The sequence below is a fragment of the Culicoides brevitarsis genome, chromosome 1, assembly GCF_036172545.1.
Source record: "Culicoides brevitarsis isolate CSIRO-B50_1 chromosome 1, AGI_CSIRO_Cbre_v1, whole genome shotgun sequence".
Lineage (NCBI taxonomy): Eukaryota > Metazoa > Arthropoda > Insecta > Diptera > Ceratopogonidae > Culicoides > Culicoides brevitarsis.
In genome coordinates this window covers 42,143,828-42,167,648 of record NC_087085.1, presented here as the reverse complement: position 1 = coordinate 42,167,648, position 23,821 = coordinate 42,143,828, and the positions used below count along the sequence as shown (strand labels likewise).

The following is a 23,821-nucleotide window of genomic DNA, read 5'->3' as shown; positions in this document are numbered from 1 at the left end:
TAATGATGTTAATGGAACAATAAATAAAAAGTGGTTTGGAGAGAAGAAGTGATGCGCGCGCGATAGATGTCACTTCTAATAAAGACTTATTTGATGCATAATTTGAGTGAACGTGAAAAATGGTCCTTTTTCCTGTTGTTCTATTCTATTTTTATCACGAAGCGCACGCAAAATATATAAACGGTACACCTGCAATAAAAATGATTGCTACACACTTCAAAAAGTTTAAAAAAAAGTTACTTTTTATTCAACAGACGTTGGTATATTATCATATATTTATGTGAAAAAAAGTGAGTGAAAAATGACAAAAATTTTTTTGTTTCGCACGCAGCGCTTTGTTCTTGATGTTGTAATAATTTTCATATGAGACAGTGATGGGAAAAGTTTGAGAATCAAAAGAATTTTTTCAAAAATAAAAAAAAAATAAATAAATAAATAATTTAATTAATAAATAATTTTTTTTTAGATTTTCAATAAATTTATTTAAATTTTTTTTTAAAATAAATTTTAAAAAAATTATTTTTTTTTTAAATTTAAAATTTTAATAAAGAACAATATAAATTCATTGTATTAAATATAAATTAAATTTAAAAAAATAAATTTAGATTTTTTTTTAAATAATTAATTTAAAAATTTCAAAAATTTTATTTGTCTTATATATTTTAAAAAAAAATAAAATATTTTTTTTTCTTTTTAAAATTTATAAAATTTAAATTAAATTTACAAATTTTTAAATATAATTTTAAAACAATAAATAAATTAATTAATTAAAAATTAAATTAATATTTATTGAATTAAAAAAAAATAAAAGAATTTGAATTAAAGAAAAAAAAATTTAAAATTAATTGGGTAAATAAATAAAAAGTAAATTTAAAGAAATTGTAAAATTAAATTAAATTAAATTTATTTTAAAGATTTTAAAAATTTTAAACATTTTTCATATTAAAAAAAAATATAAAAAAAAATATAGAATAAATTCACACATTTTAAAAAAATTTTTGAAGATTATTTTTTTAATTATTAAAAAAATATTTTTGATTTTTTTTTAAATTTTTAACTTTTTATTTTACTTTATTTTCTTAGATTTTTAACTTTTAATTTTTTTAAAGAAACAAAATTTAAATTTTTAACCTTTATTTAATTTTTTTCTAAATTTAATGTTTTTTTTCTATTTTAGGTTAAAAATTGATAATTTTAAGAAATGAATTTGGATCCCGTGAAAAAAATTTACATCATCCATATATGACAAAAAAGCAACACAAAAAAAAAACAAGATGAGACAAGCACTTGTAACGCAATCCTTAACCACTGTTGACACTTGATAGACAGAAATTGGTGAACCGTTTGACAACCTCTTATAAATCATGACCGGAAATTTATTTGCGGGTGAATTTGTGTCATTGGAGAATAAAACACTCGCGTGTGTGTCTATTAAAAAAATGTAGAGCATGATAAATGTATCATTTTACGAGATTTTGTTTACTCTAAAAATATTCTTTTGTTTACGCACATCGCTTTTTGCCTGCATATTGACTCCTGCATGACAATGATTGGAGAAGAAACGGGAGATAAGGACACTTAACTCTCTGATTTATTGCTCGTTGACCTTTTTTCGACTTACATGACAAGTTATGATAAGCGAAAAAGGGACGAAAAATTACATTTTAAATTGAAATCCGGTCTCTTTTGTGAATTTCCATAAAAACTTTGTAAAAACACTCAAACGAACATTGACTCCGGAGACATCATAATAACAACATCAAAGCGAAAATTTTCATAAATCAACCCAACCTGTCCCGATAAATAAATATTTGCGGAGAAAAACATCAAAATTAATCCACTAATTGTCTCGAGAGAGTCATTGTAATTAAATAACTAATTTAATTCTCGTTTGGGAAATTAATTATTAACGAAAGCAGCAATTTATCTTGTACCAAGCAATAATAATTTCATTTATTTTGAGAGGCATGGTAGAAAATTGGCGTGATAAGTTATTATAGATAAAAAAAAGTTGCAAATCTCCTTTGTTCGTTATCGAGATAGTAAGAGGCAAAAATTTTTACACGCTATATGCCGCACGAACGATAACTGCTTCATTATTTCTTTAATCTAATATAGATGAAAAACTAGACAATAGCACGCGCGCAGAAATGATTTATACGGAAAATTTTGCAGCGCCGATAAGCTGATAAGAAAATAGCTGAACGACACTTTTCCTATTTTTTTTTTTGGTTTTCTATTATGCTAATGGGAAACCTAACGATAGAATTTTTTTAATCAGATTAATATTAATTACATTTTTTTGGGTAAAACGTGTAGGTTTAACGTGATGAGACAGGATATGTTCAGAGGCGGGATTAAATTTTGGTAAGTACAATAAAAAAAATTTTTATAAATTGTTTTCAAAGAAAATTTAAATATTCAGATTTATTAATTTTTATTTTTCAAATAAAAAAAAAATTAAAAAGAAAAAAAAATTAATTTAGCTTGTAAATAATTTAAATTAAATTATTAATTAAATTTAATTAAATTAAATTAAATAAATTTTAAAATAATTTATTTTTTTTGTTAAAAAATTTTAAAAATTAAATATTAAAAAATTAAAATATTTTTTTTTTATTACTTTTAATTAATTTATTTTTTTTTAATTTTTAACTAATTTCTAAATAATTAAAAAAAATAATATTTTATTAAATTATAGGTATTTAAATAATTTTTTAGTAAATTATTTTTTTTAATTAAAATATTTTTTTCAAAAAGAATTTTCGTTCATTAAAAAAAAATAAATAATAAATTCATCTTATTGAAAATTTTAATTATTTTTTTTTAATTTATCGAGTTAAAAAAAATTTTAATGTTAAAACATAAATATTCAAAAATTTTATTATTTTTTTAAATAAAAAATGTATGATTTTTGATGTTTTTATTTTTTGATCTTTTAATATTTTTAAATAGCTAAAATAAGAAAAAATTAAGGAATAAAAAAAAATTAATAAAAATTAAAGAAAAATAATTTTTGTGAAAAAAAAAATATAAATAAATTATTTACTTAATTAAATTTTTTTTTTAAAGAATTTTTGTTCATTAAAATATTCATTTATAAAATATACATTCATTTAAAATCGTTAAATTAATTAAAAAATTAAATTAAAATTAATAAAATAAAAAAAAATAAATTTAAATTAATAAAAATATTTAAAAACCAATTTATTTGAAAATTTTTAGGAAAAAAAAATAATAAATAAATTCTATATTTTATTTTTTTTGTATTATTTAATATTTTACGATTATTCAATCAAAATCCTACTCAAATAGTTTTTTTTTATTAAAAAAAAAAATCAAAACAACATTTTTTTTTTGTACGTTATTTAGGTATTAATGGATTTGTTACTTTTTTTTTAATCCAACACCTCCATAAGCTTACTTACTAATCCGTCACTGTTATTTTGTCTCTTTTCAAAGCGAATAAAAGTCCTTTTTTCACACATGTGAAAATAATTAAATTAACATAAAATTTTATTATTATTGCTCACGCACACAAATACGTCACCGCGCACCGAGTGTCGTCGGTATCATTAAAATATTTGTTCAGCATCCCAAATAACGGTATTTATTAAAAATATAATATAAAATAAATTAGATGTCGCAAAACTTTTTTCCTTCTCTCTCGTTCGTTCGTTCGTTCAATGCAAAATATTTCACATGTTTAGGCGTTTAAGTTGAATTTTGTTGCAGAAAAACACCAAAAACACATATTTAATTCATTTTGTATTTCAATACACACATTTTATGCGAATTAGAAAAATACACACAACATAACGACGCAAACATAATAGCGACCGAACAACATATTTCAAACCAATAACAACACACAATATGGCACAAAATGACAAAATATATTGCCTTATTTGCGAAATTATTACAGAGTGAGTCATGCAACGATAAATTCTCGAATCCGAACGATGGACATTAAGTAACGAGCGACAGTAACACAAAATAAATGGGATCGCGTCAACCACATTTTGAGTACTTTCACTCACGACTTCGCTTTTTGTGTGTCAGTGCAACAAATTCAAATTTCGTGGCTTTTCTTGTTTCGAAAAATGACACCGCGGGGAATTCATTTGCTCCATAAATTGAGCTTTTGAACGGAATTCACGTTAAAAAAGGGGTTAAAAATTAAAATAGGGGGCTGTGGGACAGAATTGCTTGAAAAATATTTTTTGACAATGTAATTAAAAGGATTTCTCTCGTGACAATGGGATTGAAGACAAAAAGGGAACAAATGACATGCTAATTCATAACGGCGACACTTTTCGAGGGAAATTATGCAGAACAAAAGACTTTCAACGATGAAAGATGATGATGGCACATTTTAGAACAAATGGAGTGAAATCATGCGGAAAATCGGTCTTTCTTTATTTTTTTTTTGAGTTAAAAGCATGAAACAGGAGAAAATTGAGATGTTCGAATCAATTTAAAGCTGTCTTATCCAGAAAACTTTATCGGATGGAAATGTTCATAATTTAGACGTCCGTCGTGTTAACAAGAGTACAAAAGAAGAGCACATATTAACAATCATCACATATTTATGTGTGACACTTGCACTTGCCATGTCAAAAACTTGACTATGTTAGAGGCAGAGAGGTGAAAACACGACAAAATTGGATGAATAAAACATGAAGTTAGGTGTGAATTCCTCCAGACAAGTTTTTTTTTTGTCGAAGAGAGACAAAACTTAGACACGAAATTAATCAACTTTTCTTTTTCTGCGGTTTTTTCCGCAGACAAAAAATTTTATGAAGTACAATGTTGGCAGATTGCCTTGTTTAAACACTTTTTTACATGATTTTTATTGAATTTTACTTTATTTCTTTGTTTAAATGTCGAAAATCTTCAATTTAATTTATTTTTTTTCGAAATTTTTTTTATAAATTTTATTTAAATTAAAAAAATTTCTCCATGCTTTTTAAATTTTTTAAAAGGTTTTTATTTATTTTAATTTTTTAAATTTTATAAAATTTTTATTCATTTTATTTTTTTTTTTAAATTTTTAAAATTTTAATTAATTATTATTTCAAATTTTCGAAAAAAAATTTTGATTTTCGAAAAATGATTTGAATTTTCAATTTTTCAAAAAATTTCTCAACACAAGCATAGAAATTATCGAAAATTGTGTAAAGAATTTATCAAATTTTCGAAAAAATTTTCTGTTTTTGAATTTTTTTCAAATTTTTAAAAATTAATTATATTTTTGGTTTTTGGAAATTATTTTATTTTTTATTTTATTATTTTTTAATATTTTTTTTATTTTCTTTTTATTATTATTTTTTTTATTTTTTTTTTAATTTCTCAAAATAAGCTTTAATTTTTTTGTTGAACAATAAATTCAGAGCTTATTTAATTTCGAAAAATTTTCTTAAAGCTTATCAAATTTTCGAAAATGATTGTACAAATTCGAAAATTGTTAGAAAAAATTTTTCGAAATTCGAAAATCATTTCGAAAATAAAATATTTCTTTGAAAAAATTTGAAAAAAAATATTTTTTTACTTTTTTGAATTTTTTTAAATAAAAAATATATTTTTAAAACATATTTTTTTCAATATAATTTTGTTTTATCTTTTTTTACAGATTAGACATGGACATCATAATTATCATCATCGGGGGTGTTAAAAAAGGTCTGTGACTTAATTCGTGCATCCTTCACGATAATTGGGATGGTTTTATTCATGAAACACGTAAAAAAACGAGAGATTAGATAAATTTAAATGCACAAAAAATATGACGAGGGTTAATTCTTTGCAATATCATGGCAAGTATAAATTCATGAAAAATTTAATGTTTTTTTAATGATTAACAAAATTTTGTCGTAAAATGCTCATTAGGGGCGCATGACATCGCATTATTTCATAAATATTGACACACTTTATATTAATTTCTCTCCCTTATTCTCTACAGGTGAAATCGAGACTAGAATGGAAAAAAGTAAACATCTGAGCACCATTTAATCCCTCGGAACATCGTTCGGCAGAACAAATGCACTTCACGAGCCGCAATTCTTCATTTTTATTTATTATTAAAGCAATTATGAGTGGTATGTGTACTCGCACAGAAATTAATCACGGGCAATAAATTACACATTTTGAAGCGTTAAAGATAATTTACGATTGAGCGAGTAAGCAACAACGAGAAGATTTACGTGTAACGTCGAGCAAATATTTACGTGGGTGAAATATTTTTTTTCTCAAAAAAAAAAAGTTGCACCCAAAAGTTTTGTTCCCGTTTAGTCGAATATTTGTTTTATTATTCATGAAGCGGTCGGAATCATTTGTCGCATTAATTTATTCCATGTCGATTCGACGTTCGAGTGGTAATTGAGTTGTCATTCGAAACAATAACAATAATAAATTCGTGTAAAGATGTGAAAACATGAACCTGAATTAATTTAATCTCCCGTCAAATTTGGACTGATTTTAATGGGTCAAGTTTATTGTTTTTATTTTTTTTTTGCGTCAAGGATTATCGAGATTTTTTTTTGTTCTTTGAGATATGGGAAATTAATTAATTGAGTTGTCAAGAGATTTAATGGGCAATCAATCCATTCGTTGTAAATAGGAATGTGGTTGGAATTGATCATTAAAGAACCGTTAAAATTGAGAAATATTCCATTTTTGTCAAAATCTATTAATTTAAATGTTTTTAAATTATTATTTATTTAGATCAAAAAAAAAATAATAATAAATAAATAAAATAAAATAAAATAAAAATAAATAAAATTAAATAAAAAAATAATTATTAAAATAATTAATACAAAAAATTAAAAATAAATATTTATCAAAAATTAAAAAAAATTTAAATTAATTTTTTTTTCGAGAGAAAAATAATAATGGGTAAATAATAGTGGATAAATATTTTAAATAATAATTAATTAATTAAATAATATTTTAATATTTTTTTTAATTTTATTTATGAAGGAATTTTTATTAAAATTTTTAAAATGCAAAAGAAAAAATATTATTTTTTTTTGAATAATTCAAATTTTTAAAAAATTTTTAAAAATAATTTAATTTAATAATAATTCTTTCATTTTTGTTTATTTGAGATTTTTTTTATCAAAATTTTTAAAAAGAAAAAAAAAATTAAATAATTAATTTTTTTTTAAAACATTTAATTTATTTTTTTTATTTGAGGAATTTTTATCAAAATTTTTGAAAAGCAAAAAATAAAAAAAATATTTGTTTTAATTTTTAAAAAATATTTAATTTTTTCAATTTTTTTTATTTAAGAAAATTAAAAAAAAAAAATTCTCAGATTAATTTATTTTTTATAAATTAAAAAAAAGCATTACCTGCCCATTTACAACTCCATTTTACTTCACTTACAGTTAAATTTTTCATTTGAAAGGGCTTTGGAGGTCATTAATTTTGCACAGTGCATTGGTCATAGGAAACCTTTGTGTGCTAACAACACAAAATCCATTTGCAATGACATGAAATCCGAACACGAGCGAACGAAAATAAACTCGAACAATTTACACTCGATTAGATAAGCATAATAATAGAAAGAAAAACTACCAACTTTTCGTTACAAAAAATTTAATTTAAGCGCATTTTTCGGTCTGTCTATCACTTTAAATCTTTTAACGTTCAAATAATCGAAAAAACAAAAAGTCGACAGTTAAAGTGATCAAATAAAATTTTAAAGTAGATTTGAATAAAAGCAATTTGTTTTGTGTGTCTCTCTTTTGCTTACGTCTATAAATATAAATAAAAATAAATGAATAAAGTTTATTTTTTGCTCGGATTGAAACAATTTATTTTGTTTTATTGTCACGATGCTGTGTGTAAATCAACCTCGTGTTACAAACATAAAAACTTTTTTGTTCTAATTTGATTGGCTTATTAAGTTTGTGATTGAATTAGATAAGAAATTGTCGTCCTTGTCAGCAAAAATACTCGGAAAACAAAATCTTATTAATTTAAAACGAACAACGAAAACTTTTACAATTAATACTCACTAAATAAAATCGAAATTTATTTAAAACGACGCCTTTTATCATCGCTTTTCACTTTGCTCTGAAGCATCGAGTGACAATTACTCGACAAGATAAATTTTTTAGTTGTCTACAGGGAGCACTAACGAGACTAAAAATAATTAAGATTATTACGGAAAACACACACAAAAACGAGGGGAACCAGTTTTACGTTTATTGAAATTATCTCTTTTTTCTGTTTTGGGGAAAAATTTGTTGTTCTAAAGTTAAAAAGGGATAATTGTGTCGTTCTTTCGACTCATCGCTGTTATGGATGAATGGCTCGCATACTCATTTATTTATGAAAGAAATGTGTCAAAATGCGTCTCAACACCAGATAATTGGAAAAGTTTTAATTGTACTCACTTTTCGCCTTTTTTTCTCGCTCAAAGAAAATGCGGGAAAAACGGAAGACGGAAAAATATTAAAACAAGTAGAGTTAATTACAAGGAAGAACACCTGCTTTCTTGTTCTCTTTTCACTGATTTTCATTAAAATTACGAAAAAAAAATGTTCAAGCGGAACGCATTAAGGTCGAGAAAAACACAGAACTGAGATTAAGATAAAATCGTGACCTTTCGTGCAACGATGATGATTTTTTTTTCTTACGCAGAAAATGACCTACTTGGATAAAAATCCGATTCTCACGAACGACGAACTAATATTGATTATTATTCTGCTACGTGGTCAAATAAACATTTAGTCTGATTCTTATTTATGGCATCAATCAAAGTGCCGTTTAAGGCGAAAAATTGTGGCAATCAATAACGTTAAAAGCCTCTCTTTCTTGCGAAATTTCTGTTTTTATTACGAATTCATGAACTATTTGTCGTTCTAAAGTTCCTTCTGATTCATAGAATTTAAAGAGAATTTATAAATTCTCGCATAATAACGGGATGATGACTCAATCAGCATCGCATTTGATGTAAATTATCGATGCATTATTAATAAAATGAGGATATTCTGTTTGGATGTTCAACCAGAATAATTACCGTTTGGCGAAAGGAATGCGAACAATGAACTCATCATCGAGACAAAAGACATTCTCAGCTGCATTGAGTCATTGTTTGATCCCATATTTGCCTTTTTTTTTAAAATTGAATTGTGTCAAAATGTGAATGCTTATAGAAATTTTTAAATATAAAAAAGTTGTTTTTGTTTGACTTGGAATGATGTATTGACTCGTGAAACATTCATCACTTAATGCTACTTAATAATGTCTTTTTCATAAAATATATGGCAGACGTTTATTAACCGAAAATTTTACCAAAATAAGACATATCGATTTTTGAGGCATTCTTGTTTCAGAAAAAATAAATCGCTTTTGTCTGTGAGATGTGTCTGTCTGTATTTATATCATGAACAATACTGATAGTTCAGGCAAATTGATTAGTTGATACTAAAATATAAAAAAGTTCTTCAACTTGATCTCCTTTCGTTTCAAATTTTACATCTTTAAAGATATGTTTTGATTTTACGATATAAACTAAATTTTAGAACCTTGTTGACTCCTCTTAAGTTTTATAAATGTTGTTTTGTCGTCGGTATTCCTATTTAGTTGATATTCTTTCTACTATTTTATTTGCTTATTTGGAAATGTTCTCGTTGATATCTTCCATATGAATCAAAATTATGTTTTTTGCCGTGGGAAAGACTTCGTTTTTTAAAGTTTTTGATTTTTGGTTGGTAGATGTTTAATCGGTTGTTGATTTGAAGTTTCATAGCAACACAAAGTTGAGACTTTAGCCAAGTAAAGTGTAGGCAGGAGCCTTTCAGATGCTCATTGATGAAAGTTGGTTAATGCTTAATGTTTTCTTCAATGCTTTAGATTTGCTAATATTAGAGGACTTAAGTAAGACTTTAGAGATTTTTTCGTTTTCCTTATTTTAACTGCAATTGTAACAAAAATAAAATTTTATGATTTTTGTTGTTTCCATACTTCTATTAGATTTTGATAATGTTTAACATTTAATTATAACTACATTAATTTAATTATATTTGTGATTTTTTTTAATCTTGAACTACAACCAGCCCACATTAAAATTTTATAATTTTAAAAAATGCGCGCAAGTTTATTTTTTTCATTAAACACAAAGTCTTTAGTATTTTATCTCTTCATGTACAGTTACTATCACATATTTGCCAAAGATTTATTTAAAAAATATTTTCTGCATGATTTATATCAACTTTTAATGCTGTTGACAAAAAAAACGAAGAGAGAGAGAGCAAAGAATTATTATATTGAAGTTAATATGTTGGCGGCGGGCAAAAGGCTTATAACAAAGTTACTGTTATACTTACATTAAAAGTTACTTTCAAGTTTTTTTTACTTCTTACAAGTTTAAGACAATAAATATTTTTCTTGTCTATAAAATTTGATACTTTTACATTAAATTAATCAAAACCTGATTTTCATGTCTCAGCAACTAAAGAGACTGAGGAACAAAACAAGAAGAAGACGACCAAGTAATAATCGCATTAAACAAGGTATGCATTCATTTTACATTTAAGACAAGGTCATTCTCGTCGTCATTCTACATAAATGCAACGGAGCGCAGATTTTAATAAAGAAAATGACTTTATTTATTTGTTTTAATAATGCCAAGTGCCGTAACTCCATCTAAAGGGCGTCTTTAGAATAAATTTACAAACTTTAACAATAAATAATTCATTTTATAAGCTGGTTAAGTGTCGAAATTCATGCTTTTACAAGGTTAAGTAATGCACGACGAGGCAAACTTTTGTAAGAGATTATCTGTCTGTCGTCATCAACGTCTTTCTCTTTCACGCCACGAGACTGTAAATTGATTAAGTTTGTTGCCTCAACGAGAGAAATGTTTGGCCTGCATAACGTGCTGAAGTTCCCATGAGGCGGGTTAATTGATGGCTATGGCAATAACTGGCAGGTATGTAAATGAAGTTCATATCAGGTTAGAGCTTAGAGACCGAATGGAAGCGTATTTAAATGACTGTTAGGAAAATGTTCATTTACACGAAATGCTCTGTGGCTCGAAAATTTACTAATTTTAACTTTTCTTTTTTTCAGGAAATTTTTAAACATTCTAATTAATCCAAACCAAGCAAAAAAATTAATAATTTAACCGAAATTGAACTTTTGAGTTAAAAATTTTCAATGTCTTTCATCTTAAAGCTTTGAAGGCAACAATGAAAAAAATCTCACAAAATTTATTCTAAAAAGCTCTCAAAAACTTTTCAATGTAAAATCCATCTTTTTCCTCATCACGGGGTACGTTATGTTATATTATCATGGAAAAAGTAACACATGTTCACCTCATTTATTATGATTATTTACTACAATGTAGTTGAGCTGCTACTTCCATGTATGTGTTTGAATAGTTTTTACCTTTTTAATACGGAAAATCTAAAACATAATGTCACGTGGTTAGAAAACCGCAAAAACATTGTCATATCCAAAGGTATGAGAGTAACTGTCGCTGGCATGCGATGCAAGGAGGAGTTAATTTCATATTCATGTGTGGAAAATCTGTGACATGTGTGAAAATGTCAGACACAAAAATTTATGGAAAACTATTTAACGAGGTTTGTGGGTTGAGAAAAACTTTTAATTCAAGAGAAACTTGAGATTTTCTTTTAATTACTTTTTTTGTTGTTTTCTTGTTGTCATCGCGCCAAGTTAATGGACCAAATCCATCATTTTTTATTATCTTTTATATTGATTGATGAATCAACTGTTTTAAGATATTTAAAAAAAAGAGAAATGCGACATATTTCAATAAATATTTTTTTCCATTTATATTCAAAAATGAATAATATTTGCAGATGAATTTAAATATAAATTACTTCTTCAAACAATAAATATATCTGTTTGACGAGTAAATCCTATTTTGCGTGGCAACATCTTTCATAACTTCTAAATAACAGGGGAAGTTGTCAAGTTCTCGTCGCCATTTGTTGCGATATTGATTTTTCTAACAGATGAATTAATTATTCATCACTTTTTAAATATTTTTTCATATTTTTGATTAAAAAGGCGATAAAGGATGACATAAACCCTTTTTTATGCAAACAAAAATATTTCTACGAATATTCATAAAGATGGAAAATTTAAATTACAAACAAAAAAAAATTGCAAATAATAATTTTTCATTGACGATGACAAGAACTGCGCAAATTAATATTTTTAATTGATTAATTGTTCAAATAAATTGAAATGAAATTTTCGAGAGCATTTGATTCAATGAGTCACCATTCAATTAACCAATTTTCATGTTAAATATAATAAAATGCATGAATGTGAAAAATGATTGAATCCATAAAACTACTGAGAAATTTTTTTTCAAATAAATTTTTTTTTCCGTGAAATGATTTTTTATTTTCCTTTGAAAGAACCCCCTTCGATAGAACATCAAATGAAAAAAACGTAAAATATTGAATTTTTTCCGCGTCGTATGACTTACCTTTGAAGTAGCGACCTCGAGTTTGGCGTATTCCAGGCTTGCCGTACTGTTTGGATGATTGTTTCGATATCAGGAAGTTTTCGACCTGCAATAAAAAAGGAAGGAAGGAAATTATTATTATTAGGGTCATCGATCGTGTGTGATATAAAAAAAATATTTTATTATAAAAAGTAGTCAACCGCAATTCAATTATTTTATTAAATTTTATTGAAATTTAAATGCAAATATTAACATTTTGTTTAACATGTTAGAGTACTGTATCAGCATAAATGGACCATAAATGGTTATAAATACTCGGGAATTATCGTTCGTAATTGAATTGGGAGAATTGTTGTGTTTATTTATCGAATTTCATTGAATTTTTAAAACAAATAGATAGAATTAATGATAAAAAGTGGTAATTAATTGAGTTTCAATAAACGACCTGTCGTTTCCATAAATAATGCGAAAGTGTGAAACAAAACGTGACGATAGCGGATCTGAACAAAAATTCTCACGACGAGCAATTTATTATTTTACATTTAATTAGAATAAAGTTAGAGAAGCCTGAATGTAATTAGAAAAAGGTGCCATTAATAATGTCTCAAAAAACCCGTATAAATAGGCGTAGCTAGCTGAAAAATCACGTTGCTCGGCCAAACCTGCCTTATCAACATCAATAACGGTGTTTGCTTTATTAAAACAATTCATCCGTTAATTAATTCAAAAGCATGTGATAACATACTTAAGCTTGGCTTAACTTGAATTTTTGATGCGATGCGTAGGATGACACAGAAAAACGTGCATCGCATCATCTTTGTGCTCTATGGATTGAAAATAAGTGAGTTTAAGTCATAAATTTTTCTTTTTTTAACCCCTAATTTAATTTTTAACTCTTCAAGGGATTAAATATGCCTCTTAAAAAAAATTTAAAAAATTGAAAGATTTGAAAAATTCACTATTTTCAATCCACAGAGCAAAATAATTGAAAATTACCATAAACTGAATGAATAAAGAGAATGGAAACTCTCAAGGTCACATGAGCAAAAACATTGCAAAACCCTCAAGCGAGTGACAAAGAGAGAAAAAAAACTTTCTTTGTGGCCTACTTATTAAATGTCATAAACAAAAGTGATGAAAGGCGAAAGTAAGCGCACCGCATGCATCAAAGTGACTCATTCACTCGATGAAATATTTATCGCAATAATAATAGTTTACGGATAAAAATACCGCTCAATTGATTTCCAATGACGTGTGTTTATTCTATGGAATCGCAAAGTTTTTCACGGCGAAGGAAATTTCATTCATGCACAAGGTCAAGAAATAGTTCAACAATTGTTACATTGTTTGTTTTCGACTTTCGGTTCAATTTCGTATCAATGAATATTGGGGGTCAATTAACACTCAAGAAATTGTTTGATCATGAACTGAAGAAACGTGTAAGAACACTTGAACTCGAAACAATAATCGATTTGCGTTTGATGATTGCCTTATATGAACTGCCGCACGTTGAATAGAGGCAATAAACTTAAGCAGTATTAAGCGATGACAGACAACTTTGTTGTTTAATATCCGCATTAAAATTATTATTATTTTTTTTTTAAATAACAATAGAAAATCCACGCAATTTTCTGATCAGATTCGATTTTCGTTCAATTTGTTATTCTGAAGAATTTGTCATTAGAGCGAGACAATTTGTCTGCATCAAAAAAAAAAATCGCTTACGCACGCTTACGTTTTTACAAGTAAAGTTGATTTTCTGCTGTTTAACCGTTTTGTCATTGTTTCCTTTGTCATGCGAAAAAGTCTTCTTGTTCTTGAATTTTTTTTTCTCTGTATTCAATTACCGTCAAGATTTCTTATTGAATTTCAATAAATTAGATAAAGAAGTATAAAGAGATATATAAATAAAGGTCGTGACGGATTCTTCTTGTCTTTTTTGTTAAGGCAAGAGACTACTTTGTAAGGAATGAGTTAAAACAATAACAAAGTAATTTTTGAAACTCATCGTGAATATATTGACTTGAGCGCATTTTGATGATACAATTTTGAATTTTTTTCTAAGTAAATGTCTCATTGGATAAAAATATACAATTTGAATAGATTCAAAGCTAAATTTGGTTATATTTGAGTTTTATGAATTTTATAGAAAATAATTTATGAAGTGAAAATATTTTTTATGAATTTTTTAGTAGAAAAGGATAAAGTAAAAATTTTATAAGAGACTTTCGTTAAAGATAAGTCATTGTTTTTAAGCAAGATGAGAATGAGGTTGTTCCTAAAAAAGAAAAAAGTAACATTTGAGTTTAAGAAATTAACATCTCATTGAATAACTCATTGTAATAAGTTGCAAAAATAAATTTCTTTTAAGCACGATGATATGAATGAGGTTGTTCCTCATGGAAAGATTTCTTTGAAGCAAGATGATATGAATGAGTTTGTTCCTCGTGGAAAGAAAGAATAAAAGCATTTGTTATTAAAGGTCTGAAATTTCTTCCAACTAGTCTGTTTCCATTTTCCGATTCATTGTTTGAATACTAACTTAAGAGCTTCATGCCACACGGTTTTAGTCGATCTACGAGTAGTTCTTCAGCTCATATTTAGTAAGTAAACTTCTAAACGAAATGTTGTTATGGAGTAAGTATATGGTTTGTTCAAGATTCTATTATAACAATTTTGTAACAGCGAATCTGGCGATCAGTTCGAAGCTTTTTATCTTTAATTCCATTATTAGGTATTCATATTAGTTCAGTTTTCAAATTTTAACGTGTCTTACATTTTTGACCTTCACTTGTTAAGAATTTTTGTTCTTTGTTAAAACATTTCTCATTATCACAGACAGACATCATAACCTGTAAAACACGTTTAAAAATATCCCAAAACGTTGTTACAAAAAAAGTGAATGTAGATGCATTATTTGTCGTCTTTGTTTTGGTATCCAGTTTCGATTGATTGCAGAAATTACCATTAAATTCTCGTAAATAAGCGTTATCTCTCTTGTGTTTCTTGTTTATGTTCCGGAATTCGATTCCTTTGTCCTTCTTTGCCTCGTCTCAGATGTATTTCCGTTTATTTATTTGCTCCCGTAACTCATAATTATTGAACATTTTATCAGTAAATTCAGCGTGTTCGATTGCCTCAATATATTTACTTTTTTTTCTGATCCCTAATGGCTGGTCATATTCATTATTTTTGCCGAGCACGAGATCCCATCAACATTAACAAGCCCAATTTATTACTTCTGGAGTTGAAGCGAAAAAAAAAATGACCAGACTGCTGTTGTTGTTGTTTAAACGTAAGAGCCATTACCATCGAAATTGGCCCATTTATTGATTTGCCATTTATGAGGTTATCTATAATGACACGAACATGACATACTCGCCGCTCGACGTCGTTGTTTTGCGAAAAAATGTTAGTTTTGCCATTTTTGTGTGGAATTTACGTTCGAAAAAATTGTTTATTTTGAAATCAATAACCTTTCGATGTTGTTGATGATGATGATCACGGTAATTTATTTATTTTTTGGCGACTATTGAAAATTTCCTTTTAAAGCGATTCTCGGTAACTTGCCGGAGGATGGTTGAACCGTCGTACAATTGACGAAACGTGTGAGCAAACAAAATAAATAACAAAAACAGATCAAGACACACTTTTGTGAGCAGAGCGAATTTTATTTTGCAGTCTTCTTTATTCTCGTTCAAGAACCAGAATAGAGCGATAAAAAATCGAGAATTCGTGGGATGAGCTTACATGTCATCACGCGAATGCCTTTTGGCGGTCGACCGTCGTTTAAAATAACATTTTTTAATATTTTTATGGCGTACGATGATTTTTTTGTGATGCCAAGTGCGCTCATAATGTGACAAAAATTGTGGGGGAATTCGTGAATTTTTGTGGAGTGAAGTGAAAACTGATACATTTTATGGTAATTTGGAGAGAAGAATCATCATTATTATTGTCACCCCTCCGATATTTCAGCATAAATTGCATGAATTTCGTGTGCAAAGTTGCCAAAAGGCACAAGGTGTTGTTAATTCTCAGTGGGAATCTAACTTTTCATTCGTACAAAAATTGATTTTTTTTTCTTTTCTCTCTTTTAACATGAAACAAAGTCGTTTGATGTCGTCGACTTCATTGCCGGAATATTGACAAATGTAATTTCTTCATTGATAAAGAACCTCAAGAAAATCGATTTGATTCAATTTCATTCCAACATCAAAGCTCGAAAAAAAAAACGGAAGTCTACAGAGTCATTTATTATTCCATTTAGATGACGAAACACGAGAAATCTGCAAAATTTTCCACAAAAATTTAATAAAACATGTTTCTCCTAAAAGCAGATCAATGTCGTGTTTTCGTGTCAATGAAATTGTCCAGACAACGTGCCTTGACCCGAACAAATTTCATTTGTAAAATTTTCTTTTAATGAAAACTTGATTGCATTTTCAGCCAATTTTAGCTTTATAAGAGGAAATTTATCATTTTTTTCATGGAAATGCGCTAAAAATGCAACCAGTGTTTCCAAAAAATCTTTTTTTAGGTCAAGCTCATGGCACTTTCCCAAAAAAAAAAATGTTCAGCTGTGTTAATTGTGTGATAATTTTCTTCGTAACCGCAAAACGAGACGATCGTCGGATGTTTAATGATGATGAAAAATGTGCAATAATTTACTCATTTGTTCACGAGAAAAGCAGAAAAATATAATTAATTGCTCAATTTAATTTACTCGAGCAGTAATTGATATCGCTTGCTTCGCAAATAGATCGTAACACGTGTAATTAAAATAAGTATGAGGTTGAAGAAATTAGAAAAATTGTTTTATTTTTGAATTTTTTATAAAATATTTAATAAATTTACTTTAATTACTCTACTTTAATTTTTTCTTAAAAATTTTAATTTAAAAAAAAATATTTTATTTCTAATTTTTATGTCATCAAGAAAATAATTTTTATTTAAAAAATAAATAAAAAAACTAAATAAAAAAAAAAAAAAAAAAAATAAATAAAAAAATTAAAAAAAAAATAAATAAAAAAATATAATAAAAAATTTTTTTTTAAATTTTTTATTAATTTTTTTAAATTTTGACGGTTAAAAAATAAAAATTTTTTATTTTATTTTAAATTAAAAAATTGTAAAAAAAAAACAAAATAAAAAAAAAAAAAAATTAAAAAATAAATAAATTTAATTTAAATTAAAAAAAAATAATTTAATTTTATTATAAAAAATTAATACTCATTTAATTTTTTTTCAAAAATAAAAAAAAAATTTTTAAAAAAACCGAGGAATTTTTAATTAATTTTTTTTTTTTAAAAAATTAAAAATTTTAAAATTTTTGAAAAAAATTTTTTAAATTTAAAAAAATAAATAAGCAATAAAAAAAATTTATTTTTTAAATAAAATTTAATAATTTTTTTTAAAAAAATTTTTTTTTAATTTAATTTTTTTTTTGAAAAAAAATATCAAAACTGAATAATTTTTCTTAATTCTAACAGCCTACAGGTGTTTTCTTGTTGAAAGTTAATGACGATGCTCATTCAGTCATATCATTTCCAATAAATTTTGGTTAACCGCACTGCAAAGTGCGAACAACTACTGCAAATCGTGTGTTTTTTCTCCGATTTCGAACCACATGCCGAAGCAAGTTACACGATAATCAATCAAGATTCATTGCTTTTTACATTGTTCCGGCGCTACATCGAGAAAAACTTGCTGAAACGTGTTGCAACTTCTTACTTTTTGCAGAAAAAAGGGGAAATCAGCACACTTTTGGTTTTGAAATCATTGCAACTCCGACAAGTCGTGCAAGTGCTTTCCATTCATGAGCGCGCGTGAAAAGGAAATTTACTGCAGTTTCGAACATATGAGATGCTGAGATAAGAAAAAAGTACGTGATGCGGGTTGCCGTTATTGATTTTATACCCTTTTTGATTGAGCTCAAATCGGCAAATAGTTATTTGATTGCAATGTAATCTAATGAAACGATGATAATAATAAAGATTGATGACCATCGCCTTCGTTTGAGTATTTTCGACGCGTTTCTGCCATTATTATTAGTTTGTTCCTGTTCTTGATGGGTTGTTAACAAAAAGATCTGATAACATCGATGTCTGATCTTTTGTTGCATGGAGAGGAAAAAAGTTCATAGACGGACCTTATCTTATTTAGCAAATAAATTAAATTTTATATTTACTTTACTTCAAAAGCCAGGATTAAAAAACAGTAAATATTAAACTTTGCTTGTTTCGTTATCCCAAATGCATGAGAAGAATGTTTACTATTTCTGTGGAATATTTTCCTCTTCATACTTTGTGCTTCCTTTTACGAAAGGTCGTTCTCTTCTCTCCGAAAGAACAATAAAATTTTAGCGTGGATTTCAAAGATGATGTCTTATCGGATGTCAGTATATGATTTATTCTCCATTTCAAGATAATTGTTGGCAATACAACACGTATGAATGTGTGTCTCCGTTTCTCATGTCTTTCGTTTAAGAAAACTTGTAAAAGGCTAGACTTGATTGCAGTAAAAAAAACTATAAAATTGTGTGAGAAGAAGGAGAAAAGTAAGCAAAAGAGACATCGACAAAGATAGTTTATTTTGAGAAAATGGTTTTTGATGAAGAGATTTTGTTAAGGCTTTATATTTTAAAGAGTTTTGTTGCATTTTTATTTTAAGAAAATATTAAATTTAATTTTAAAATATTATGAAATTCATTTTCTTACATTTTTAAGAAAATTTGCATTTTTTGAATTTTCATGATTAAAAAATTTTTTTTTTAAAAAATTAAATTTGGATCAAAATTAAGGAAAAAAAATATTTTTTTAACAATTTTTAAAATTTTGAAATTTATTATTTTGAATTTTAATTTATTTTATAATATTTTTTTTATTTAATTTTAATTTAATAAATTAATTAATTTTAATTAAATTAATTTTTAATTTTATTTAAATATTTAATTAATTAATTTAATTTTTTTAATTAATTTTTTAAAAATTTAATTATTTTTTTAATTTAGAATTTTAGAATTTATTTTATTTTTGTTTGAACAATTTTTTTCAAATATATTTTTTTGAGATTCATTAAAAAAATTATTTTGTACTGAAATAAAAAACTTTATCAAAAGATTGAAATTTATGATTTTCACCTAAAAATTTTAACATATTTTTTTTTTGACAACTTTTTAAAGAAAAAAAAAAAATTAAACACTTGAGAAAAAAAAAAGATATTTATTTGAAAATTATTATATTTAGTTAATTAATAAAAAATGATTCAAAATTAAGAAAATAAATTCTCGTAATTTTCAAATATTAATTTTGAACCAAATTTTTTTTATTAAAAAAATAATTTTTCAAAATTTTATTAAAATAAATAATTAATTTTAAATGTTAAAATTTAAATAAAAAAAATTTTTTTTAATTTTTTTAATTTTTTAAATTTTTTTTTAATAAAAAATAATATTTTAATCTAAAAATATTAAAATTATTATTACTTAATTACTTAAATATAATAAAAATTTATTAAAAAAAACTTTTTTAAATTTTCATCTTAAAATCGATTTTTTCCATCCACTCTTTTATCTTTAACTCAAAAGTCCCCATTCATGTAACTACCTCAAACACAAAAACCACCTAATTGCCGTATGAATTTTAATAGTTTCTGATTCGCTTTTATTTATTTACTTGGAGACATTTACGATTGTTGACTTGCTGCATCGTCTGCAATTTTTTGCTCGCTAAAGAGCTTCGAAAAAAAAACTTGTTTTTGTCTGCAAAAACAATCTGGCACACAATCTGTCTGAAATTCTCATCATTCCTGCCGAGAAAAAGAAAGGTAATAAAAAAAACAACTATTTTATGCACTCACACAACTCTATGATTATTTATCATAGTGATTACAGGAAAGTGCATTCCCATTGTTTTTAGAGCTGTCTGAATGAAGCGCAATGTGTTTGTTGTGTTCCGTCGCGCCATTTATCTCTCGTAAGAATCTCTCGATTGTAACTGCAGGCTATTTAATATTGCACACGTTTTTCCGTTACTTTAGTTGGGAGCAACTTGCATATTTGAGTAAATTTGTCCTGCATATTAATATAAATAGTTCATGAACCTTTTTAACGAAGGCAAAACTTTTCTATGACACAAAAAAAAAATGATGACTACTTGACTTTTATTTGTCTGTCAAATTCCCTGAGGTGAGTTTTTGCTGATAACAGATGTTCTTTGATGTCTTTTTTCGGAAAACAGACCTCAGTAAATAAATTTAATGAGATAATTGGTGCACTTTTCTTTAAAAGAGAAACTTATACTAATTACCGTAATGTTGATAATGTTAAGAGAAAAAAATTATTAAAATTCAGAAACAAAAAAAAAAAAAAAAAATTTAAAAAAAAAAAAAAAAAAAAAAAAAAAAAAAAAAAAAAAAAAAAAAAAAAAAAAAAAAAATTTAAATTTTAACTTAAAAAAATATTTAACTTTTTTTAAAAATATTTTTACTTAAAAAAATTTTAAACTTTTTTTAAAAATATTTTTTCTTCTAAATTTTAAACTTTTTTTTTAAATATTTTTCCTTTTGACATTTTTGTTGTATTTTTAATTTTTTTAATATTAAAATCAAAAAATAAATAAAAAAAAATATGAAAATTCGAAATTTTTTAAAATTTTAAAATTTTCAGTTAAAAATTTAAAAAAAAATTAACTTGTTTTTTTATTAAAAGAAATTTTTTAAAATTCCCTTAGAATTATGTTCTTTACGGTAATTAATTAAATAAAAATAAAATTTTTAAAGAAAAATTCGCAACAATTTCCTAAATAGATTTTCCTATCACTCGAAGAAGAAGACGAAAGAAGCGAACGAACAACTTCTGAAATGCCTTCAATTATCTTCCGCATTTTAATTCAAAAATAGTTTCGGTGTCTCGGGTATTACAAAAACGTAAAGTACACCCAGCGGAACAACATTTGCCATGCCAGAGATAGCGGAATTATTTTAGAAAACAATTTCAATTTAAAGCGAGTGAAGTGAAAATGAGTTTATTTTTCCCCTTCATTCTTTCTTCGCTGCGTCTCTATGATGATGACGATCATCATCATTATCATGTCGCACCGTAATGTAGTTGACACACATAAAAAAATGGCAGAGACATGTGCTTCCTTCCCGTTCCTTTTTCACACGAGGCGAAAATGTGTGAGGGAGCCCATAAAACGCTCGTTTTTTGCAGATTTTTCATTAATTTGTACCGTTATTGTTTTTTTTGCCATGCGACGCTGAAAGAAAGAGTTTCATTAAATCCATTGTATTGTGAAAAATTGCTCGAATTTGCAAAAAAAAAAAATAAAAATTGCAGAAGTGAACGACCAAAATTGATAAGGTAAAATTTTTTTTCTGCTAACGGATTTGCTTTATGCAAATTTTGTATCAATTCAATAGTTATTGAACAAAACCGAGCCGCCATAAAAAAGGTAATTTGTTGCATTTGAATACTTTTTGCATCGCTAATGAGACTGAACGAGAGAATCGCAGAAAACAGAACAAAAACAATAACAACCCTCGTGCAAACTTTTGTTGTTTATCTTTTTGTGCAAAAGTGTAGAATATCACAACGAGACTTGATTAAAACTAATCAAAGATGCAAAAGTAGAAGACACGTTTGCGACACATAATTAATGACAATGAGCGACTTAGACAGTTGTTGACTCAAAATGTGAGCATTGAAAATTGAAGAAATTGGATTAAAATTTTATTTATGGACTTTTGTGCAGTGGCTTGAATAGAAAAAGGGGTAGATAAAAGGTTGTTGCTCCCATTTTGGATTGTTTTAAAATTGATTGATGAATGTTTTTGAGAGGGTTTGGAGACAAAAAATTGTTCATGAACAGGAAATTTAAGGGATTCCCTGAAAATATGCAATGAATGCTGATTCATTTGAAATTTGGGGTTCTACATGAAAGGTATGCAATGAATTTTACATTTGAATTTTGAAGTTTTTCACGAATTTTTAAGAACAGGGGTTTCAAAAATCTGTACAAAAACTTTCTTATGCCTAAAACAAACTTTTTGAAGTAATTTTTATACTGATTTGTGAAATTGAATTTTTTTATAGCGTTTCAAAATTTGTATGACCTTGAAAGGTCAAATTTTATAAAGAATATTTTATTATAAAAGTTTTTCTTATAAAATTTTAATTTTTAAATTTTAAACATAATTTATAAGTATATTCTACTAAATTATTTTTTTATCTAAAAATATTTAAAAAAAAAATGGTAGACTTTTTTAGAAGTTAATTTAAGATTTTATTTTCGAAAATTTTGTTAAATAAATTAAAAAAAAAAAATAATAAGTTCAAAAATTAATTTCTAAAAAAAAGTTTTTTTAAAATTTTGTTAAATAAGTTTTGTTAAATTTTAAAAAAAATTCTATCATATAATTTAATTAAATAAGAGAATATGTATTTCTAATAGGGCATATCAATATTCAGAAAAATAAAAAAAAAATTTTAAAAAAAATTTATAAATATTTTTTCATTAAAATTTTTATTGTTTTGATAAAAAATTATTCAAAAATTTGGAAATTTATTGAGAAAATTCAAAATTATGAATTTCATTATTTTTTTTTTAATTTTTAACTTTTTAAAGTTTTTCTTCCTTTTAAAAATTTTCAATTTTAGACAATTTAAACTTTTTTTTGAAAATAATTTAAACCCAAAATTTGAGATTTAATTGAAATTTTAAAAAATGTTTAATTAAATATGCCCTAACTCAGAATTGCCCTATGATAGAGTTTTCACTGTATTTTTTTTTACTTCTTTTTTCTAAAAATTAAAAAAAAACTTAATTGACATATTAAAAAAAATAAAAAATTTTGTTAAATAAATTTACAAATAAAAAAAAATATTAAAAAATTAATTAAAAAAAAAAAACCAAAATTTTTTTTTTTATTTTTTTTTTAAATTTAAAATTTAAATTAAAAATATTAAAATAATTTTAATTGACATTAAAAAATTTAAATTAAAAATTAAAGTTTTAAAAAAAAAAATTTTTTTTTTTAAAAAAATTTAATTTCAAGAATTTTTTAATTTTAATTAAATAAAAAAAATTTTTTTAATTTTATATTTTACTATTTATTTTATTTTATTTTAGAAAAAACTTAAAATTTTTCAAATATTATGGAGTTAAAAGTTGTTCATCATCGCTTTCAAAAATGGTACAATCCTCTCAATTCCTAAAAATTTTTGAGATACGACAGTGAAATAACTTCTTGGAAAAAACACATTTTTCAAACACCGACAACAATCATTGTTATGAGACTATGATGGATTACCTTTCCATTAATTTTATCATCTATGTTTTGTGCGTGTTGAACAACATTCTGCAAGGT

The 23,821-nt window shown here is 25.3% G+C and overlaps 1 protein-coding gene across 1 annotated transcript in view; it reads right to left on the bottom strand.

Annotated features, from left to right (window-relative positions):
• The window catches only part of LOC134837858 (uncharacterized), a 55,753-nt gene that overhangs the window by 20,688 nt on the left and 11,244 nt on the right, over positions 1-23,821 (bottom strand). The window contains exon 2 of the mRNA XM_063853250.1: positions 12,473-12,557. The gene's annotated coding sequence lies outside the window, so the exon portion shown is untranslated. The remainder of the gene's footprint in view (positions 1-12,472; positions 12,558-23,821) is intronic.